General features: G+C 46.4%; 1 pseudogene; it reads right to left on the bottom strand.

Moving 5' to 3' along the window:
- Window positions 1-8240: 8240 nt before the first annotated feature.
- On the bottom strand, window positions 8241-13206 carry LOC130868337 (40S ribosomal protein S24-like; annotated as a pseudogene).
- Between the last annotated feature and the right edge of the window lie 228 nt (window positions 13207-13434).

The raw sequence follows: 13434 nt of genomic DNA, 5'->3' as shown, positions 1-13434 counted from the left end.
TATTATTAAGCCAATCACAGTAACACATCTTTTCACAGCGTACAAATATCCCACAAGCTATCTGGTGTGGTTGTGCACATTTTGTCTAGTCTTCCCAAATTTCTGTATTGTTGCTTTCCCAGGGCGAAGGACATCAGTGACCATATTTTCCCTCTGAAGTAGATGAGTGGTCATAAACTTCTTGGTCCAGACAGTGTCATTCATGATGGTGATGATCATCGAGTAACCAAGGAGAAAAAGACCAATCTGGCTTCTTGATATTTATACCCATGAAAGGTCTTAGGTCTTCTGGTGTAGGACAATTCTGTATTCTGTCAATTATGTTTTAAATAAACGCTGATTGGCCAGTAGCCAGGCAGGAAGTATAGGTGGGGCAATGAGAACAGGAATATTCTGGGGAGAAGGAAGCTCTTCCCACATTCCTGTCCAGACACCAACGAAGCAGGATGTGACCTGCCTTGCTGAAAAAGGTACTGAGCCATGTGTCTAACATAGATAAGAATAATGGGTTAATGTAAGTTAGAAGAGTTAATAAGAAGCCTGAGCTAATGGACCAATCAGTTTATGATTAATGTAGACCCTCTGTGTGATTTTCTTTGGGACCTAAAGACTGTGGGAACTGGGCAGGATAGAAACCCCAACTAGCAGGCCCTCATGTTATAGTCTTCTACCTCCACATTTAAAATTTAAAGTATTAGCTTTAATTTAAAGATTTTTTTTGCAGTTTTTGCCCTTTTCTACTCCTCTTTCTTTACAAAAACTTGTGTGTGACTCCAGCTTGTCTGCTTTATCTAAAATTAGCTAATCTTAGGGACTGCTCGCCAATGTCTGTGAGTGACAGTCCTGAAAATATTACTCATCCTTACAAATGACATCTGCCAAGAGGCCAAGACAGGAGCATTCTCTTCTCAATTCTCCACAGAAATGGTTTTTCCCGAGAGCCTGGATTCCCTCACCAGTCCCAAAATCAAATGTCCCAGTCCTGCATCTAGCGAGCACAGTAAAGATGGCAGGTTGCTAATGTCCAGGCCAAGAAGTAAAAGATGCAGAGTGTGCTTTTTCAGATGCAGTCGTATGCACTCAGTGGTAGCGTTCAGAGATACAAGAACCTCAGACACCAACAGATACAAGAGCTTGCCAAGATTCTGAACCTCTGCTACACACAGGTTAAGATCTGGTCCCAAGACTATAGAAGGAAATGGGAAAAAAATGGCAAGAAAGCGAGTGGCCCAGTGACTTGGGAGCTCAGCAACTCCAGAATCCCCAGGTCTGGCATTACTATCCTCTGAGAAGTTGGCAAACACATCTGAAAACCTTCCCATGTAGAGTACCCAGTTTCAAAACAGCTTAATTTGCATCAGTCAGATCTGCAATGGCCGTTCCTGGAACACTCAGACCCTGTACACCCAGGCCTGGGACAACCAGGCCCAGAACATCTCATTCCACCATCACTGCAGAGAGTAATTTCCAGTCTCATCTGTGCTGCAGGACAAAGGTCATCTCTGGTTCGGAAACCATGGTGGAAACGTGGGGAAAACTCATCCAAATCTACTAGTGTGGATTAGTTTCTAGATTCCTTAGCACATACACAGCCTGCTGGTGTGATGAGTACGTTGTTCATTTTCAGACAAGCCCAATTCTTTTTTCCTTCTTTCTTTCCTTCCTTCCTCCCTCCCTCCCTCCCTCCCTCCCTCCCTCTTTCCCGCCATCATCCTTACAAATGCAGTACTTTCTCATCAAGACTGCTGGCTCACATTTCCTTTCTTCTTCTCTTCATTTCTTTTAGGACTTGGTTTGGTTTGGAAGCCTGTATTTCCTCACCATCCTGCATCTCATTGTGCCTGCTGTGTCAATTTGGTGGTTGGCACATAACTAAAGTATGGCCAAGTAGGTTTCAGAAACCTCTCCTGCTACAGACAGGATGTCTCTGACACCTACAAATTGGTAGGTCTCTTACAAGTTTGAGTGTCTTTAGGCATAGGTGCTAACTCCAAGTGTCTCAAGGGTGTGTAACAAAGGATTAATCATTTCTGTTCTTGGCCAATGAAAAGCTTCACTACTAAAAGACCAGTTATCAGGTGAAGGGTAAGTTCTTTTTTTTTTTTTTTTTTTGGTTTTTCGAGACAGGGTTTCTCTGTGGTTTTGGAGCCTGTCCTGGAACTAGCTCTTGTAGACCAGGCTGGTCTCGAACTCACAGAGATCCACCTGCCTCTGCCTCCCAAGTGCTTATATGCTTCATTGATTTCCTCTACCCTTGAGGGCTCTGGGCTCCTCTACAACCACCATTTTGTTATTTTAAATGTTTTCAAAAATTACATTCAAGCTAGGACTGGTGGACTCCAGAGGATGAGCACAGCTCTGCCCCGAATCTAGGGAATTTCACCCATGAGTCAGCCCCACTGGGCAGTCAGGTACCATTAGAGTGAGTGAGTACAGGGTGGCAAAATGGGAGAGAGAGAGAAGGAGGCAGCATGATTCATGTACTGGGGAGAGAGGCTGATCTGAAAAGACAAGGGTGGTAAGTAACAAGTTGAGATCATAGATGCCCTGCTTGCCACCCAGGGTTGTGGTAATGTCTGGTCCTGGAATACTGACAAGGGCCACGACTTGGTTCGTGACTCTGGTGCGTCTGTGGGAATCTGTGTTGATGTCAGTAGCTCCCATTACCACCGAGGGCCTTGTGGACACCTGCAGTCTGGGTCACTACCTGTGACCAAGTTGATGTCTAGGGGATGTGCCCCTACATGGCCATGACAATCCACGATTCCTATGCTGCCACAAGTACCATGGTGACATCCGGCCCAGACTGCTGCCAGAGGTCATGTCTGGGTCTGTAACCCTTCTGTAGCTGGGCTCTGAGTTGACATCCATGGCTCCTGCTGCCATTGAGGGCTACGCAGAGATCTATAGTCCAGGCCAACACCTGAGACCATGTTGGTCTTAGAGGGTCAAGCTGCCACCAAGGCCATACAAGCCTGGGTGGCCAATGCTGCCACTCGGGACCATGGCGTCATCATCTGGTCCTGAAATGTGCCTGTAAGTCTTGTCTGGGTCTGTGACCCCACTGCAGGCAGGGTCTGTGTCAATGACTATGGACTGGACCTTGTTAGCATCAAGAGCTAAGGGGCTATCTGATTGACATTTAGAGGTCATGCCACCACTTGGGCCATGCTGATCTGGGCAATCTGCAGTGCCAACAAGGGACATGGTGACAACTGATCCCAAGGGTTGCCAAGGACCATGTCTGGGTCTGTGGTACTATCACAGCCTGAGTCTGTACTGATGATGACTATGGCTCATATTGCCACCAAAGGCCACACTGATGCCCAGGATCTGGGCCTTCACCTGTGGCCATCTTGGTGCCTAAGGGCTGTGCTGTTGCCAGGCTCATATAGATCTGAGTAACATGTGCTGCCACACAGGACCAGGGCATTGTATAGGCCTGAGCTGTAGCCAGGACCACCTCTGGGTCCGTGGCCCTGCTACAAACAGGACTTGTGCTAATGGCCAAGTCACCATCAAAGGCATTGCAGATGCCTGGGACCTGGGCCCAGACTCAGGGTCATATGGGGGTTTAAGGATCACACTGCCAACTTAAGTTACCTGCATTGCCAACCGGGACCATGCTGAAATCTGAGCTCAGGCTGCTGCCAAGGACCATGTCTGGGTCCCTGGTCCTGCACAACTGGTGTCTATAGTGATATCCATGGCCCACATCCTTAGCACCACTAAGGGCCACATGGACATCAGGGGCCTGGGCTGCCACCTAGGTCCAGGTTAGTGCTCAAGCTTGAGCCTCCGCCAGAGCCATGCAGATCTGAGTAGCCAATGCTGTCACCCAGGGCATGGAGTCATCCAGGTCTGGGTTGCTGCCAGGGCCTGTGTCTGGGTCCCTGGCCCCACCACAGCCACAGTCTGTGTTGATGTCCATGGTACTGTTACTAGCAAAAGCAATGAGGTCCTGCCCATCACTGCTGGCAGCATTAGGGATAACTGCCCCTGCCCCTCATCAATTGCACCAGTCTGGAGAGCAGGCCCTGGACCTCCCCAGGGCAGCACAGGGCAGCACATCCCTGTTGGCAGGGATGGGGGTATGCTGGACCTGAATACATAGAGTGGGAGAGCTGGCCCCACGGTCTGTCATGTGGTGGCATGGGTGAGACAGAGATACCCCTTTGCTCCTTGCTGATGGAGGTGGGTCTTGTATTAATCTGTTGCTTTCATTGGTTAATTAATAAAGAAACTGCCTAGGCCCATTTGATAGGCCAACCCTTAGGTGGGTGGAGTAAGCAGAACAGAATGCTGGGAGAAAGAAGCTGAGTCAGTGAGTCGCCATGATTCTCCCACTCCAGACAGACGCAGATTAAGATCTTTCCTGGTAAGCCAGCTCGTGGTACTACACAGAATATTAGAAATGGGTTAGATCAATATGTAAGAGCTAGCCAATAAGAGGCTGGAACTAATGGGCCAGGCAGTGATTAAAAGAATACAGTTTCCGTGTAATTATTTTGGGTAAAACCATGTGGGCGGCCCGGTGCCGGGGACGCAGCCCCGCCGCTCTTATTACAACACCTTGCTCCTCGCCCCTCACCACCTACTGTAGGCCAGAAAAACTGGTCCCAGGGTCAAGATAGTGGAAAAGCTGATCCTGCCCCTCAGTGGCTGCAGCACTCAGGAAAGTCGGCCTTGCACCTAGCCTGGGCAGCATAGTAGAGCTGAGCCCATTGGCAGAGGTGCAGGTGATTAGAGGTACAGATGATCCAGTGCAGTCAATGTGCATGGGAGATCTCTCCCTACCCTTCATCTGCCATATAGTAGAGTGGGGAAGAGAGAGATGACCTCCTCTCTCCCGCACTGTTTACTGCCTTTGGTGGCTGAGAGAGCTGGCCCTGAGAGTTGGAGAACTGACACTGTCCCCACCAGCAGCAGCACTCAGGAGAAAAGGCCCTGCACCTCTCTTGGGCAGCACAACAGAGCTGACCCTGCTGACAGGGGTGCAGGTGAGTAGGCCCAGAGGACATGATGGCGGAACAACTGACCCTGCCCCCCCCTTGGCACCCATGGCAGGTGAGAGAACTGACCCCAGGGCCACGAGAGTGCGAGAATGAACCCTGCCCCTCAGCAGCTGCAGTACATGACACTTTGCCTGCGCAGCACACTAGAGCTGACCCTGTTGGTGGGGGCACAGGTGAGCAGGGCCTGTAGGCATGAGAGCAAGAGAGCTGCCCCAGCCTCCTCCCCTTATGTCATGGGATGGCAAGGGTAAGAGAAATATGCCCTCCCCTTAACTCCTTGCCCCCTGCAATACGTGGGAGAGCTGACTTCAGGAACATGAGAGCGGAAGACCTGGCCCTTCTCCTCAGCAAGTGCAGCAGTCCAGAGAGCAGGCCCTGCACCTCACCTGAGCAAAACAGTAGAGCTGGTGCTGGTGCCGCGAGTGCAGATGAGCTGGAGCAAGTGTGTGAGAGCAAGAGAACTGGCCCTGCCCCTTGCCGTCTGCTACACTGGGTGAGCTAGCCAGGGCAGTGCTGGAGAGCTTACCTGGGTGGTAACAACGAGGGAAGCTGGCAGGCTGACCATCCCAGCTACCACCCAGGCCCAGAACCAGGACTATGAGATAACCCACCTAACTGGGTTCAATTAAGGGTGCCATGAATAGCTAAAGGTGGACTAAAAATCTGAGAGTAAAGATCTGAGGGGTAAGAAATCTACTCACAACAGGTTCTGTCTAGCCATGTTTCTTTATTCTTCTCTCTTCAATCCATCATTTCTCATGGTTCCTTCTTATTCTCCCTTGTTATACATTGTTCTCAGTTCTACATCATTACAAATGTTCCCAATCATATATACCCTTAAAATAAGCAACTCCTGAACCCTAGCAGGTTTCAGGCCAGAATTCTTTTGCTCCATAGACAATCAGACAATCAGATAAGGGTTTTCACACACACACACAGACACACACATGCACGTGCACGCGCGCGCGCACACACACACACACACACACAGACAGATGCATGGGAGTGGCTTAGTACACATCTGGTGAACTCCTTAATGGAGAAAGTTAGTTAAGAAAGGAATTAAATCATCAGGGAATTCTAGAAGGGAAGGTTAGTGTGTTGTGCTACATTTTTAGGTGGTAGATAAAAGGTTAAAGGGTTTACTTTCAATAAAATTATGAATAGGGCACAGATTGCTTAAATCAGCGCGCCACTTCTTTTCTCCCAGTACAAGAAAAGAATCAGGTAACCAGGCAACCTACATAAGCAGTCAGGGAGAAGCTGATGGCTCTTGATCAGATAGCACAGACACCAGACACGGCAGTTTCTACAGGCCTAGGTCTGGAGTGAGACTTAACTGCTCTAAGCAAAAAAGAGACCCAGGCCTCTAAATGATTAGTTCCAGGCTGTGCTGTTATCAGCCGGGCTGATCACAGGTGTTGTGGGCTGCAGTTAATTATCTCTTCTGCTGTCCTGGAGAGTCCTGACCTAAAGGCATCAGTAAACTGAGGTGAAAGTGAGCACAAGGAGTTAAGAATCTTTTGACTGGGATAAAACCAGAGCAGCAATTTAGGCAGGTAGTAATTCTCTGTCCTTGGAGATCTGCGAATATCTTAAGTGAAATTAGACCCTAAGCCCTGACCAAATGCCTGCTGATAAAGATAATTGCAGGAAGGCAGATCTCTGTGCTTATCTAGGAGAGAGGAATGAGGCCTGGCAGAGGGAAACTGTTCTGAACTGCAAATATGTAACAGAAAGGGAGTTCAGCTACAGTGAAAACTCTACAGCAAAGACACTTATTCACAAAGCAATAATGCCAAAAGCCTTGCTTTTTAGTTCAGCCTTTACCAGATCCCTTGGTTCTGATAAGTTGCTTGTAAAAAGATGACTGAGCAATTGCTGTATAATGCTGAGTTTGTAGCACCCACCCTAACTCCTACCTCATCTATGAACTGGTAGAGTCTGTGGAGGGGCCAGACCTGCAGTCCAAAAGGTGCAGGATCTCCATGACACGGGCAACATTAGGATATCCAAGAGTAGTCCCAGTGATGGCCCAGTGAGGAGACTCCAGAGGCCTCGAACCAGAACAATGATTCATTGCAAAGAACACATAAATAAAGATGTAAAAACTAAAAGGTGACTCACCGGACCACACTACAGCTTCCAAGTCGAAATTTGTTGTTATTGTTGGTTTGTTTGTTTGTTTTGTTTTTTGACTTTATTTTTAAATTTTGTTTTGGGGGACAGGTTGCAAAGGCAGAGGGCAGAAGCAAGAGAACGGGGAGATGAGTGGGATCTGGGTGCATGATGTACAATTCACAAAAAAAATACAAATTTTTTAATTATATTCAATTAATTATTACATGTTTTGGGGTAGGCATGTGGGGATCAGAAGATAATTTTGGAGAGTCAGTTTACTTCTTCCATCATTTGAGTGCTGGGGTTTGAACTCAGATTGCTAGGCTTGGCAACAAACCCCATTACCTAGTGCCCTTCTTGCCAACCCTGCTTTGTTCAACTTGAAAATGATGTTTTAAACTTGACTGTATTGTGATGACTCAGTACCGGTTTGCCTGAAAAACAGTTGAATGAAATACAAATCTGACCTTGAGAAGAAGAGAACTTTGCTGAGAACTTTGGGCTTTGAATTTGAAGGCTGCCATTGATGAGTACAGGAGATAAAAACTGGTTGGGCAGTTTTAGGCTGTCTTGGCAAACATTCTTGTCTTTGTCCTTAGCCAGAAGCCAAGGCCTTGGTTCTGTCCTGGGCAGAGGCCAGACATTCCAAATGTATTTGGGGGCTCTGGCTTCCGGTCTGGTTTCTCCTTATATGTCCTCTTTTGCACAGCTGCCTGGAAGCTGTACTTGATGATGTGACCAAATCTCCAGTTCAGACACCCATCCTTTTTAGCGAACAGCTTTGGAATTTGATCTCTGGATTTTCAGAGACAGCTTACAGACATTATAATGTTAGAAGTGACACTATTAATCTTGAGACTTTGTAACTACTTTCTTAATGCTATCTCCTCTTGTTTATAGTCAGTCTGCTGCATCCTTACTCTATCTGGATGGGTCCCTTTGATTCCACTTCGAAGACCTGACAGCTAAGAAGAGACCCTAAACCTTTCTATGTCCCACTTTCAGTTCATCTCCTAAGCTATTTTAGAGCCTCAATTTTTAAAATTTTTCACTTGAAAATTTTAGTTTATTTGTCTGCTTAGAAATTTGCACCATCACAGCTGATTAAGTCACCCCAGAATATTTCTTTTGTTTTCTACCAACGCCAACATCGGCCTTTGCAGTCCTCCTGGCCTTCCTCATTCTGTTCCCATGTTACTTTCACTATTTTCCTGAGGCCTTTTTCCTCTCATAAAAGTCATGTCATGCAAGTCGTATTTAAGCTCTTTTTTTTTTTGCCTAATCCAAAGGATCACCGATCATGCCAAAGCAAGTCATCTTGTCACCACCAAAATTATTTCTGAATCCAAATGCAAAGATGCCATCTGGTGTGGTTTTGTACACTTTAGCTAGCTTTTTCTAAAATTCTATCTTTGGTACTGCTGCCTCCCCAGGATAGTGGACATCAGTGATCATTTGTTGCCTCTGAACTAGATAGTCATGAACTTCTTGTTCTAGATCCTCACTGTGTCATTCTTGATGGTGGGGCGGCGGGGGGGGGGGGGGGGCGGAGCTAAAAACTGCCAAGGGACCTCAATTCTTGGTGTGGGTGGGTGTTATAAGAATTAGATTCGGAGGCTACTGAAGATGAATCGCTCCCTTATGATTGGCTTTGGTCATACTTCCTGTTTCCCTGGTAACACTAGAAAGGGAAGCTTCATAATTTCCCTTTAGGATTTAAAATACCAAAAGATGGGAGTGCCAGGGCTTTACTAGGCTCATTCAGGGAAAGTTATTTTTCTCCTGGTCAGAGGAATGGAATCTGAGTTCTACTCTGATCCTGAGACCCAGAGACAAGACACTTTGATTTGCTCCAAAGATAAGAATATTATAATATTTTTAAAAAGAATATTATAATATTATAATATAATATGTTACTATTGTCTCCTCCCTTAAGAGTTAATTAATCCAACTGAGCCTGTCAATCACCTGGCCAGGAGACCATGCCTCAAGAAAGCTAAGGAGATGGAAAGAACAATTATCCCTTTAATGAAGTAATGTACGTACATTTCCCAAAAGCCTGTCCCCCCTCCAGTGTAGCTGTTCACAGAGCTTCTCCACTAAGCCTGCCTTGCTTAAAAAGTGTAACTTCCCCTCATCTCTAGTTCTTTTTTGGATACTGGCCAAAAGCCTAAGCATCTTTCCGACTGGGTTTTCTTGCTTGCTCTCTGAAATTCCTTTTATCTGCCATACTAACTTTCATTATGAGCATGCCAACTTTCTTGAACCCTGACTCTTCCTTCACTTGGTAGCTGGCAAGATTGCAGCTCACCTGCCTTATTGTGTTTCTTTTAAATTCTAATAAAATGGCCATTGAGCTTCCTTCTCAGTCTGTTTTAAAATTCTTTTATTAAGGAGACTAAGAATCCAAATGGGACCCAAATTTCCCCAGTAGCACTGAATCAAGTGTCTTGACTGGAACCCATAGCCTCAGTGTTAGAAGGGAATGTTAGTAGGTTCCCTTCTCTTCAGGCAGCCCCACAGGTGACCTGGCCCTACTTGGTAGGTCTGCAGGATCTCTAGAGCAGCAGCTTGGTGCTTTCTGGCATCAGTCTTCACATTTGTCTGCTGAGGGTCATGTCTTCTGCCTGAAAACCATTCCTGTGGCGGCAACAGAGATAGTCTGGTCCAAGCAAACAGAGGCATGGGGAAGGATGACCCTAGGTGAGATGGAAGCTAACTGGTTCCCACTTGGGGTGATTTCCTACCAGATTTGTGCAGCACTGGTGGCAGTGTGTGAGCGTGTGTGCGTGTGAAGTAGACCCTGGGACTAGACCGGCTTGGATTTGCGAAAAGGGAGAAAGGGGATGCAAAAGGAATAGGGAGAGATATTAACTGGTGAAAAGGACTTGGGAAGGAGACTATTTCCTAGCACCAACAACCCCCACTGCTGGCTCCTGAATCTTGTCATCTTGCGATGCCATTTAGGCATTTATGGGACCTGAACCAAGTAGTGGCAAGTCGTAGCGCTCAAAGACCTGAGAGCTTTGATCTTCCCTCAAGTCCCAATTCCTCTGCCCGCATATAGGGAAATGGAGTCGATGACGCTGCAAATGCCACAATCATCAAACCCTGAAATGTTCGGTTCTTCTTGGCACCTCCTTTTACAACCAGAATGTAGAGAAAGCTGCTTCAGTCCAGAGGTTTCTGTCCGGAGGTTTCCGGGCGACAGCTCCAGATTAACTCCCACTGCTGAAGTACCCAGAGGGGCCTGGAGCCTTGGCTCAGCTGTCCAGCCATTCCGGGCTTCTCTTTGTCTGTTTATTCCCTCTTGGCCTAGTGACATCACCCAGTTCCGCAAAAACGTCCACGGGAGAGGACTTTGAAAGTAACACGCGGGAGGGCTCGAAAGGGCAGGGTGGAGAATAGACTGGAGACAGCTCTAGAGACCCAAAATGGAGGAGGGGGCGGAGAGAGGGGACCAGAAACTAGGGTTTGCGGCGTGAACGGCAGGGGGCGACAGAGACCGCTTTAGGCCAAGGCCAAACTCCGCAGCGGCGAGGGCGTGGCCAAGCAGTCTGCAGTCCCAGGGAGGGGCTTCCTCCCCAACTCGCCCTGCAGTGGTGGCGACAATTCTGCCTGCCTAAGCACCACTACCAGGATCTGCGTTTGCTACGAGGAGTAACCTTCTGTTCCCTTTTCCATCTCTTAACAGCTTCTCCACCTACTTTTCCATTCTCTTCTTCTCTTGATAAATATAGGTAGATAGATGATAGATATTAATTGGTGATAGATAGTTGAAAGGTATTTAAAAATACTTGTATTTGTAAAAGAGGAAACTTGAATTTCAAGCATCATGTGGAAAAATTTGGACTAAGAAATTAAGGAAACCCATAGTCTCTCTAGAATGCTATGAAATCATTAAAAATAATACAGACACTTTGTAACAACACAGGAAGATTATTTTAAAATTCTATTAAAGTATAAAAGCAGGAAAAAATGTCGGGTGGTGGTGGCATACCCCTTTAATTCTAGCACTCAGGAGACAGAGGCAAGCGAATCTCTGGAGTTCGAGGTCAACTTTACAGAGAAACCTTGTCTTGAACCCAGCCCCCAAAGAGGGTGGGGAATGCAGGATACACAGAGATCTCCTTATAAAAATGTCATCTACACAAAGAAAAGTGATGGCAAGCTTAATATAGTTTCTCACTCCTATAATCCTCTACCTAGGGAGACTAAGGCAAGAGGATCACAAATTCCTGGCCAGCCTGAGCTATATAATGAGATCTAGGCTGACCTGGGCTACAGAGACCCTGTTTCAAAAATCAAACAATAATAAAAAGGGAAGACAAAAACATACTTTCCCAGATATGAATGGTGCTTTGTAGGTGCTAAAGTACTTTTCCATTTCTTTGAAATTGGTAGAGTGTGGATAAAGCCACACTCGAATGAGGTATGAACCTCCCTTTGTTTACAAATAAAAAGATGTAAACTGCATCTCAGGTTGTGGTGGGGCAGGGCTTGAGGAGGGCATGAGGGTTCCTCATTAAACCTTGGCTGTCAGGGAAACACATCTGTTTCCTTTTTGCTTCTACCTAAGCGTTCCTTCTTTTTACCAACAACGCCCACCTCTCAGCCCCCACAGCAAACCTGAAAGTCCTAGGCCTCTTGCTCTCCTATTAACATTTTTCTGCTGAAAATGGTTAAGAATTTCTCAATTTTCCCCACACATGAAGTACATGAATGTATCAGACAGATAAAACAGCTTTCTGATCCCCAGTACTCCTCCCCTGGCTGATGGTACTCAGGGAAGGCCATGGTTCCTAATGAGAGCTTCAGAGCACCTGTGCAGCACGTGATAAATGGAACTTTCTTAAAGAGACACATTTGATATGTGCCAGGTACAATTTGGTGTTCAATACATCACCGTGGAAACAATTGGTGTTAAAATGGCACTGAGACAAGAGTGGAGGCACTCCCTGAGTTCCGGTTACTTGCTACTCAGGAAGATGCGATAATAGGGCCAGTCTGGGATACACTGCGAGATCATATCTCACACATGTGTATATGTAACACTCCCTCCCCAACCAAATAAGCATCAATAACTTTTAGGCATCCCCCAACTTAGTCCATAAAGGTCATTTTTCCCTTGGTTTTATATGGGGAGGGGACAGGACCAAGGGAAGAATCTACTTTTAGACACTCCCCACATAGTTGTGGAAGGAGAACCTCAGCAGACAACACCATGTGGAAGAAGCATCTTCCATTAAATCTGGAGGAGCACTCTGTCTTGGTCCTTTTGCCTGAATGGGTTATAGGAGGAATGATCTCTCTGTGCAAGGAACTTGAAACACAGCTCTGGTTTCAGCTGAGCTGAGGTCTGAGTCTGTTGAAGCTGCTGAATTAATTTGTCCTTATCCCCATCCCTACCACCCTGATTGGCCTGAGGACAGAGGGGACCTGTCAGCAAGATGCTGGAGAAGTAGAAATAGGAAGTGGGAGCCACCCTGATTCATTCCTGTCCCTCTTCTTCTCAGAAAAGTACTGACCTCTATTGTTCTCTGCACTGGGCATGTCTTTTCTCTTCCAATTTGTCACTATGACTGGCCTCATGAGTCAGGAGCTGCAAGCGACTCAGGCATGGAAGGGAGTGGGTGGACCAGTCTACTTTTCTTCCTGTTCTTGTCCCAAGCTACAGGGCACAAGTCTAGAAAGAGGCATCAAGGGAATCGAGAACTAACATTTGTCATTTCCCCATTTCCTGAAACTATCTGTGGCTGCTATTTTTGCTGTATGTCCTAGGCCACGCTGACACTCAGCCCCATTGCTCTAGTATCCAGAATGATTTCTCTCTCATCTCACCCATGCTGTTTATTAGAATTTCATTCAGAATCCATTAGAATGAGAAATATGTACTTTAGAACCAAGAACATATGACATTTTTCTAATCGTCAAAGTTAAGGTAGAAACAGCAATTTGAGACCCATATATTTAATTGAAAGAATCTAGCATCTTCGTTGCTGTACCCTCCCCACTCTAATTCTTTATCATTTTTAACATGGTCCTTCACATCCATGGGTTCCATATCCATGATTCAACCAACTATAGGGTGAATTTTTTTGTGTCTGTTTTATGAGATAGGGTTTCACTGTGTAGCTCCTGCTGTTATAGGACTTTCTCTGTACACCAGGCTGGCTTTGAACTCACAGCAATCTGGCTGCCTCTGCCATCTGAGTGCTCGGATACAGGCATACTCCACCTAGCCCAGCCAAAAAAAAAAAGTAATGTCTGCACTGAATATGTACAGGTTTTGCCCCCT

Source organism: Chionomys nivalis, chromosome X (assembly GCF_950005125.1).
Source record: "Chionomys nivalis chromosome X, mChiNiv1.1, whole genome shotgun sequence".
NCBI classification, from domain to species: Eukaryota; Metazoa; Chordata; class Mammalia; order Rodentia; family Cricetidae; genus Chionomys; species Chionomys nivalis.
Note: the sequence above shows the minus strand (reverse complement) of the source record. Positions and strands in the feature narration are given on the sequence as shown.